Source organism: Acinonyx jubatus, unplaced genomic scaffold, assembly GCF_027475565.1.
Source record: "Acinonyx jubatus isolate Ajub_Pintada_27869175 unplaced genomic scaffold, VMU_Ajub_asm_v1.0 scaffold_25, whole genome shotgun sequence".
NCBI classification, from domain to species: domain Eukaryota; kingdom Metazoa; phylum Chordata; class Mammalia; order Carnivora; family Felidae; genus Acinonyx; species Acinonyx jubatus.
The window spans coordinates 21,127-31,796 of record NW_026463944.1 but is presented as its reverse complement, the minus strand read 5'-3'; positions in this window follow the sequence as shown (position 1 = coordinate 31,796).

Here is a 10,670-nt window from a genome sequence, read left to right as displayed (position 1 = left end):
GCCAGTCACCGTGCTTGGTCGGAGCTTCCCGATTCTCACTGTCTGACGTGGGCATGTCAAGTGAGGGTGCCAGCATCCATACACATATTGCGTCGATTCCTCACTTTAACGACTAAAGACCATACACAGGAGTTCTCAGATTTCCTGTCCTTATGCCGAATCCTTTTATGTGGTGCGTAGAGTGAGTGGACTCTTCTTTGATGACTGATTTTCCCGGATATGGAGGAGGCCTCTTAAGAACTCTCATCTCAGTTGCATGTCCTGGGAAGGGCTGCCTTGGGGAAAAGCATCCTTGGCTTTTGGGCTGGGTTTTCAGGAATTTCAGCACTCCGGGGAAGCCCAGGGGATTTGCAGAGAGTAGCGCTGACCAAGTTCATGGTAGCTGTCCTGATAACCTACTTTGTGAACCTCTTGAAAGCCTGAATAACATGGAATTCTGGGGGGGGGGCTCGTTAGAGAAAGTGGTGAAAGCTGTGGCTTCTTGCTCAAGAAAAATGCACAAACAAAATTTCCACTCAACTCCCGAGGGGTCCAGGGACCCCCTGAAACTCATGATGAAGAACCTATTTAGAAGTGAAAAAGGCAAATCAGGTTTGGAGGGGCTTTCTTTACCTCAAACATTCCCTTTCCTGCAGCCTCCTTGAGTTTCAGACTGCTTACAGCACAGAGTGAGGAAGGAGGCTGAACTCTGATTTCAGAGACACTCAGGTTTGTGCCTCAGTTCCTGCAGTGATGCGCCGGGTGACCTTGAACAGTTTTTTAGCTCCATAAAACGGGTAGAATAATCCTCAGGGACCTGTGCAACACTCCCATGAAGCAAACCCTACACACACTGGGCACACAGAAAACACACATACACAGTTGTGGTCAGAAACACCCAAAGTGTCAGCAAATTCACACATACAACCAATACACTCACAGACATGAAACACAGATACGCACAGATACTCCCACAGGGACACATGTACCCGACAGATACGGGTAATACAGTCACAGACACAGAGATTTGCACAGCAGATATACGCTCATTCAGAGACACAGATACAGATACACATGCATACAGATAAACACAAGAGGAAAATGATGAGGGAGCATAAAGCAAGCTGCCAGGCCTCAAACCCCAGCCCCCACCCCCAGGTGGGATATGTGTAATAGCCCTTGGGCACTCCTGGCTGCCCAAGAACAAAGCAAAAGGAAAAAAAAATCCCAAATGGTTAACTGATAGAGATCATAGTCCTGCAGGGCTTGTCTCCATCTATTTACAAATATCTTAGTAAATCATGAGAAAAAGGCCATCGTAATCTCCAGAAACCTCTGGACTTGGTTTCCTAGAGCCCCAGCATCATCCCTCCATAGTGATGTAGGAAACTAAGGCAGAAAGAAATGGCAGGTAGAACTAAATTTCCTTATAACCTGCAGCCCATTGGCTTGAGGCCAGCAGAGTGAAACATCTCTCCCTCTGTCTTACTGCTAATGCTTTGCTAGAGGGCAAACAACCCTAGTTTGACAATAGCTAGGCAGCCAGTATCCTGGGAGTATTCTTTTTTTTTTTTTTTTTTCTTTTTTTTTCTTGGGAATCTTCTTTAGCGTATGAAAGTCTCATTGGAAGCTTCCCCTGGACTTGACCTGGTCCCAGCTCCATAGTATATAACTAGTCTCTCCTCATGGTGCCTGGGCCGCTCTTCAGCCAGGGCCACTGGTCCTGTCCCCATGCTTTAATGAAATCACCTTTTTTGCACCAAAGATGACTTCAAGAATTCTTTCTCCATGAACCCACTGTCACCCCAAAACCTCATCGGAAAACATGAAAACAACCAAATAACAGGAAATTTATGTCCACAGTCAATATACCCACAGACACAGAACTCCGACTCACAGGTGCATGTTGCAGATTACACACACACACACACACACACACTCCAGGACAGCTCTGGCACTCTAATGGAGGCCACTACAAGAAGAAGGGGTGCACAGACCCTGATATGACCTGTCCCATCTAAGTTGTCATGGAAGGGGGCGTTTTCCTGGTTCCAACCCTGTGCTGGGCATGTGCCCCATGTCAGTGCCTTACTGAGGGTTGTGCCCAGGCCTGGATTCCAGAGAGTGGCCAGGGTAGGGTGGCCACAGGGACAGGGACACAGGGTAGAGACAGGGTACACTTAGATGGGGGTGTTGCATGGGGCCAGGTCAAGTGAGGGAGACAGGCGAGTCTCTCCAGGATCCTTGGGGTGTGTCAAAGTGGGCTGTGCCTTCTCCCACCACAATAATAGCACTAATGGCATCATCAGGACTAGTATATGACAGCATTATCGTGACCACAGAGATGAATGACCGGCAGCCTGAGGTGCAGGAGCCGGGCTGTGACCTTGCCCTCTGGTTTGGCCTCAGCTTCTGTACAGGCTGACCTGGACAAAGCTGGGCTATGGGGCCAAGAATCTTTGTGGCCCCTGCTCTCTCTGGAGTCTCCACGCCCCAGCTTCCCACTCTCCCAACATCCCCTCCCAGACCCAAGTCAGCAGGGAGCCTTTTCTCAGCCTGGGTCCAGCCTTCCCTTGAGGGCTCTGAGCCTGATTCCTCATCCGTGCAAGGGATTACAGATGGTACTGCTACTGGGTCCCGAGAGGTGATGTCCGCAAAGGCAAAGGCTTGGCACAGGTCTGAAATTGGAGGGAACGGTGGTTTTCGCCTTTGTTGCCTTTAACAGCTGTGCAACTTTTAAGGCACCAGACTGGGAAGACACATGCCCCAGGGAGGTGATGGTGCTGATATCCACTAGTGCTCAGCACGTGGCTTCCTCTTGTCCTCAGCACAGTTCTGGACACAGGCATGGACACTCCCATTTTACTGAAGGCATCCAGTCCAGGGTCACACAGCTGGTAAGCAGCACACTGGATCTCAAACTCTAGGTTCCTGGCCCTGCCCCCAGGGGCCACGAAGGGCTCCCCAGATGGGAGGCTGACATTGGCTTTGGGGACACTTCCTCACCTCCATGAATGATCTCACTTGTTCAAGGCCCCCCAGACTCCGTCCACTGCCTCTTCTTTCCCCGGTGCCTGCTCCAGTTATAATCAGGGTGACCCTGGCCACCCTTCTTGAAATTCCCTAGGCCCCCTTATTGTCAGGGCCTCTCTCCCATTCACTTTTGGGCCAGTCAGACTCCACCCCCTCTGTTGCTGGCCTCTCCTTGTATAACCAGGACAGCCCAACCCTGGGGCTCTTGAGGCAGGCAGCAGGATCTAAAGGGAATGTAACGCTCTTGGTTTTTCATTCCTGTTTTGTTTTGGTTTTGGTTGTTTTGTATGGTTTCTTTATATTTAGGCTGGAGCCCTTGCTTTGCTATTTTAGCAGTGCCAGAGTGGTTCCTGTTACAATAAATTTATGTAAAAATAAAAGTGAGGGGATTTAGAGCAATGATTTTCAGTTGGGGCATCATTGAGTCAATCATGCAGAGAAACTATTTAGGAAGCTCAGCTCAGGACAGAGCCCGGGAGAGATGATTACAGTAGGTTTGCCTAGTCACCTGGGTCCCTGGCCCCTGCCCACCTGCTTGGCCTTCCCCGGCCAGCACACCTGGTGTTGCCAACAATCTGGGTGTTGTCCCGGGTCCCCCAGGAGAGAAGCTGATGAACTATTTCTCTTAAAATGCTCTCATTCCTGGAGATTGCAGGAGATCCCTTGTGAGTCAGCTGGATCCAACCCCCCGCCCCCCCCCCCCCCCGCATCCCCTGTAAGGTTCATAATGTACAGCCCATGCCAATAGGTAGGAGGGTCACACAGATAAGTGACAGATCTACCACTGTTTGTGGTGTTAAAATGTCCAGGTCAATTAGAGATGATTTGGGGACCAGACAGTCTTCTCACACCAACATTCCAGGATATTCTAGGCCAGGAGACATTCTGGATTACAATTTTATTTTGCTCCTATCATTCAGTTCAAATATAGCTCTTTTGCTTTGGGATTTCTTGACTCATATTCTACTTCTAGAGGAACTTCTCAATTTTTAAACGTACGGGAATTTCTGGTTTCCTCTTTATTAGTGATTTCTAGCACATTCTATCACCGAAACATGCTTTGTGTGATTTCCTTCCTCTGAAATCATTTCATTCCTCTGAAATTTCCCTTATGGCCGTAATAAATAGGGTGAATGTTTGTAACCGTATCCTCTGTGCCTGAAGTGAATGTGTCCTCTACAGTGTTATGTCCATGTGGACACATACATGGATCTAGCTGTGGGATTCAGATGGTTTGCTATCAAGATGTCTACCTTATGGATGTTCTATCTGTTTTGACTGAGAGAGGGTTAAACCTTCCTGTCTGCGTGTGCATTTGATTGTTCTTGCAGCTGTGTCCTCCTTTGCTTTCTCTGTTGTTCAGCTATTGCCCATGGCAGATGGGAGTTCAGAAAGGAAGGAGAGAGCACTCAGAAGTGACAGAGAGCTGGGTTGGGAGGGCCCAGAAACCGGAAGGTCGGCCAACTTTCCAGAGAGGACCTGTCGTTGGGATGGCACGTGGTGGTGCACCAGGCGGGAAGTGGCTTTTTAAAAATGAGGTCACAAGGGGTGTCCGTATTGCTCTACCAGGGGTGAGGGCAGCTGATTGGTCGAGAGAGAGTATCAAGGCTCTGGGTTGCTAAGGCAACACCTAGACAGGTGAGGGCTTGGAAGAAGAAGGATCTTCCTCTGCTCCACCTGCTCCTGAGAGTCCACTTAACCTGCTGTTTATGTCCTGCTTATCTAGTGATTTACTGACCTGCTGACCTACTAACCTGTCTGAACCCTCCCCCCACCCCTCTTGTACTTGATCTGATCCTGGTCCTGTCCCTGACCCCCTTCTTCTCCTGACACACCCCTTCCCTAACCCACCCCCTTTTTATACTCCTCTCCCATTCCCCAATTACCACCCCTCCCCCCTTTCCCATCCCTCCCCACTCCTCCCTTGCACACCTACACCCCATCCTCCGTCTCCACCTCCCGCCTGGAACCCTAGAGTCCCCTTAAAGGACCAGGACAGGAAGATGCAGAGGCTGTTTTTCTGGCTCCTTGTGCTTGGGTGTCCTGGTTACCCAAACACAAATGTGAGTAAACATGGGACATCGGTGGATTCTTCCTTCCTATTTGGTTCTTTCACACTGTGGTTAAACAACAGTTTCTCTATGGGGCTTTTGATGGGAACTTCAGAAGAACTTCATTTCTTCCTGAAGACTGACGACCACAGGGCAGGTTTCTCCACCAGCCTGAAGTGGTTGTGGCCACAGCTGTCCGCATCAAGTTCTGGGTCCTGTCTGTGCTGCTTGGTCCAAAAAGAGCAGTGGTGACAGGATGTAAACCTGATCATAGTAGGTTTATAGTGTCAAGAAGGAAGGATTTGTGAAGATACTAAAAGCTATTGAGCTGATTGACTTAAATAGGTGTTTCTATGATGTGTGAATTATTTCATTAAAGTTGTTTTTAAAAATGTCAAGAACTCTTATTTAATAGGAACTATGGATATTAGACCGGCTCCTGGAAGCCCTGTTAAGATCCTGCTTCAAGCTTTGTAAGCTTAGGGTCCGTCTTATATGTAGTTCGTTTTCCTATCAGCACATTGTTCATATTTGTGAAGTTTGGTAGCCCTGGGAACAGAGGTAACTGGAGCATTGGTGTTGGTACAGAGTGTTAAAAAGTGAAATGTCTTTGGGCTCTGTGCTTCCTGGTTTGTTGACTTCTAGCAACTTCTGAGTCAGCCCTTTGCCTCGGGTCTTGGAGGCTGTCCCCGGGACTCTGTGTCCAGCTGTGTTGACGGGAGCCTCATAAGCCCAGCAGAAACTAAGTGGCTGCATCTCGCTTGGACATTTATGATAGGAAAATCACGAGGGGCGACACGATCCGGAAGTGAATGAATTGTTGTCCTTATTTTAGCTATGTGCAGAGTGTTGATTTACTCAAAGCAAGGAGGGTTCTGAATGTCCTTAGGATTGTCCAAATACAATGAAACACCTGGTTCCCAGTGTGACTATTTCACTCTATCATTGAAAAGCAAAACTTGTACCCCTAGGAGAGTGAGAGAGGCAGACAGACAGACGGACAGACAGAGAACACCATAGAGATAAGTAGATTTCTTTAGATTGGCATGTACCAGATCCTTAGAGCGGGGTCTGGAAAGTCCCAGTCGTCAGGAATAACCCTTGCACTGAGGCAGAATCATTCCACACGAATGCCTCCCATCTAAATAGAATCGATTCTGTTTCTTTTGAGACTATGAAGGAGGAAAATTCTTGATCGTCTTTATGAGAAATTTCCCCCTGTACCTAGGCTGCCTCTCACAGATTGGTTCAGCTCTCTCCCTACCTCATCTCTGAATTCTTCCATCAACTAACTTGTCTTGCATTTCCCACCTCCACCTACTCATGGCCGTTGACCGTGAGAACCTAGTGTTCCTGGCCTCATTGGGTCTAATCTAGTTCAGCGTCACCTACCGATATCAGCTGCCAGACAGCTGCCAGAGGCACCAAGAGTGCCCACAGCCGAAGATGTTTTACCTTCGTGACAAGATGGCCTCTGTCTTTGGTGCATTTGAGCCCCATGACCAACCATTGTGCTGACAGCTACTGCTTTCTTTCAGACAGTGGCTAGTCAAAGACGGTGAGTGTGTATTTCCCACCATTACACATTTTTGTGATCTCATCTCTGAGAGCTGAAGATGAAAATGTTATAGATTTCAGAGGCTACTTTCTAGCAGGTTTCTTTGCACACAATTAAGCTTGGTATGTGAATTAGTATGAATTGCATTGCGAGTGTTTTGCTCCTAAAATGCTTCTAAGTCCAGTTTTTGTAGAATGAGATGTGTACTATTGTTTTGGTTTACCGTACCCAGGAATTTTGTATTATTTGAGAGATCCATTTTCAGAGTTGCTATTGATTGATTTTGGCACAATACCATGAAATAGAAACATGAATTCCTTTCATTGGGCTATTTGAAGATGCGTGTTCAGGTAACTTAAAATCCCACAGATATTATCAAAATATACATGATCACCTGATTATGCAAATCTTTATGTACCTCAGAAATCTGACATTTTGAGCTGTGATTCAGAATCAAAGTGAACATTGAAAGAAAACATCAAAAAGTGAACCATAATGTGTAATTTATTTTCTTGGAAAAATAATCCCATATTATTATAATAGCAGTTGCCCGTCTCTCTCAGATATACCCATATCTGTCAACATCTTTCTCTAGAACAATCTCATTTGTATCTCTAGTACATTTTGTGTTTTTATTTCCTTCTGTTCTTCCATGAATTTGGGGCACAGTTTGGAGATATTCCAAAGGATTTTATCCAGGTACTTCGTGAATGTACACCAGAAGTCATTGACTTCGTACCTACTATAAATTTGCATTTTCTTAATTTTTCTATTTTACATTGGCTTACAAATTCTTACTATTAAAACACAGTTGTAGTATGTTTGTCAGCAAAATGAAATTTCTCAGTGTTGCCTTTTACATCTTTCCTACAGCTTCAGGGTCGTGTAATTTGTATAGGGTAACAACACCTTTTTAAAGAATACAGTTCGTTGATATTTGACATATGTAAGCAGCAATGAAACCATGACCACAAGATAGCAAACACAGTCATCACCCCCACAAGTTTGTTCCTGCTCTTTTGTAAGCCATCTGTCCTCTTGATCCTGTGTGAGGAGACATTTGTGAGGTGTGCTTATAACCTCCTGGAGGCTGGTAAAGGGTTTATAAAGATGATTCTTTGCGACAGATAGATTGTAAACATCTTTAAGATTCCCCATCATCTCTGATATTATTTCAGCCTGTCCATATTTTGCCTGACCATTTCCCTCCTGGCTCTGATGTGTTTGAAATTCTTTGGAAACATTATTACTGCCTCTATGGGAACTTGTGCTTGTCTAATTTACCCCTGGAGAACTGTTTTTGTTGTGAGTATACTGAAGTATACTTCTAGATAGACTTGTAATCATGAGTCAGCAGAAAATTTTAAAGTCACTGGACCTGTTATATGCACTCAGTATTACAGATATCCCTCTAATATATTCAATTTTCATTATCATTTAGATCAAAATACGTTAAAATTTCTGTAGAAATGTCTTCTTTGCCCTATATGGACTTTTTTTTTAAAATTCAACTGTAATTAACATACAGTGTAATATCAGTTTACTCGCAAGCACACGGCACCTGCTAATCACCATGGTGTGTGGTGATCAGCAGGGCAGCTGTCAGTCCCCAGGAAGTGGCTGATTCCTGATTGCAAGACATGGATGAGGGGTCAGCAGTGTCTCTGGTAGAACAGCGAGGAAACCCTGCATTAATCCACATGTTGTGGACTTTTCCCACCTACTCGCTATCTCACAGCACCAATCCAGGTGGGCACTGAGGAAGACTAACGGTGGTAGTTTTGGAGTGAGTCTTATGAGGTCCCATATTCCTCCCAGTGTATTGAGACAGAGCACAAGTGAGGGAGGGGGAGACAGAGAGGGAGACCCAGAATCCAAAGCAGGCTCCAGGCTCTGATCTGTCAGCGCAGAACCGAATGAGAGGCTCAAACTCACGACCCATGAGATCGTGACCTGAGCCGAAGTCAGACGCTTAACCGACTGAGCCACCTGGGTGCCCCTCCTCCCACTGTTTCCTTAGTGACACACGGGTAGGACAGAGTTCAGTGACATGATACTGTTCCTCCCTAACCTCCAAGGAGGATTTGGTTGTAAGCATCTGGCTCTTTCCGGGTCCTCAAAGCCCATGCATTCTGCCACAGAGCCCCTGACGCCTGCAGGGCCCTTCTTCCTCCCAGGTTGCGGAGGCAACCAGCCCTCCAGCAACATTGGGGTCATGGCTGGGCCACCAAGGGGTCAAGGCCTGGCTGTCCACACGCTTCCCAGGAGTGGCTTGGAACAGCAATGCTGCAGTAAAGGTCAGCATGAGCAGCTTCTGTAAACAGGATTCTCATCCACTTCAATCAGGGCCTGCGCTAAAACATGACAGGAGAGAGGGGGACACAGGACACGTGGTGCCCTGCTTCCTGGACAGGGCTGCACAGAGCAGAAAGCTGAGGGCCTGTGGAGAGGCAGAGAAAGAGACAGGCAAGGAGAGAGGCACTGAGTCAGCGATGGGAGAATTGGGCATGTCTGAGAGAGTGAGAGGAAGAAACAGAGGGAGACAGGAATAGAGAGAAGTGGAGACAAAGAGGAGGCAAGGAGGAGAGGATGGAGCTGGTCACGGTGTGTGGAGAGGTTGATGGGCCCATGCAGGCGGGGGCTCTGTGAACACTAAGAAGTGTTGGGGGCAGAAAGGGTAGGAAACCTGGGCATGACAGTTCCATGAGTACAAGGCTCCAACCTCACTGCGGCAAGCTCTGTAGAGGCCATTGCCGCTGGAAAGATGGGTCCCCCCCTCATTTTGCCTGGCATGTTGGGACCCAGTCTCAGGATCGGTCATGGAGAGAGATGGCTTGAGGCAGAGTGTGCAGCTCATCAGCAGGTGAGCAGAGTGTGCCCCATGGGGAGGAAACTATGATCTGTCTCCCCGCCCTCCCCCAGTCCCTGCTCCATTCCCCCTGCTTAAGCATGACCTTCCTTATGTTCCAAAACCGGGAGTCAGGCATTGTGCTGCCCCCAGAGCCGGCAGCCTGGAACTTGCAATGATGGATTGTTGCACTCAACCAAAAGTATTTTAGAATAAGGTCTGTATTCTCCTTCTGGAACTAGTTATGTGCAACATGATGGTGCATTGCTATTCTTACATCTACTGCCGATCTCTGGATTCTGGATGTTAAGTGAGGAGTTTAAAATGCCACAGCCTTCTCTTACATGAAAGAAGAAACCTATGTCTTCACCCAGCCTTCCTCTGATTGTGAAGACATGGCAATTATTATTTGAAGGCTCAATTGTCTACCTATGAGTGTTAGGGAAATTATTTCATCCATCTACATCCTTAAGGCACTTTTCATTGAAAATATTACCCATATACAGGCAGGAAACTTATAACAGATGTGTAGCTCCCTCTAGATGTGCATTCTGACCTTGTCACATTTGTGCCCTCACAGACATTATTGACAACTTGAAAAATAAGCTCTCAACACCAAGATGGTGACAGAGAATGTGGTATAAATGGAATTTCACATGTTCTCAATTAGAAATAATTTTTAATAGTGAAGGAGAAATTAAAAATATTCTCATTTTGAATTGAATATAATAGATGCATTATGTTGTATTAGTTTCAGGAATATATCATAGTGATTCCGTGTGTATACATTATGCTCTCCAAAGCATGCAACACTTTCTTACAGGATTGACTGTATTCTATGGGCTGTGCCTTATATCCCAATGACTTATTCATTCCATAGCTGGAAGCCTGTATCTCTTTCTCAGAGGTGTCAACTTTTTTATTTAACCCAAGTATTATGGTGCTAAACACCATAACCTGTAGGTCAGCAGGTGTCAATTTGCAGTCTGTATTTCTGCGAATGCTGCTTAAAGCATTACACATGATATCACTACGTCAATAAATTCGGTTTCATTCTTCACTCAGTAAAAAGGAGAAGGAAAAGGTTTCTTTGTGTCCCAAGCAAGCCCTTCGCTAAGACCCTTCTGGATCAGGAGAACAGGCTTCACTGGACCAGCTGCACTCTCGGTACTTCCAGCTGAGCAGCCATGGCCTTGAGCAT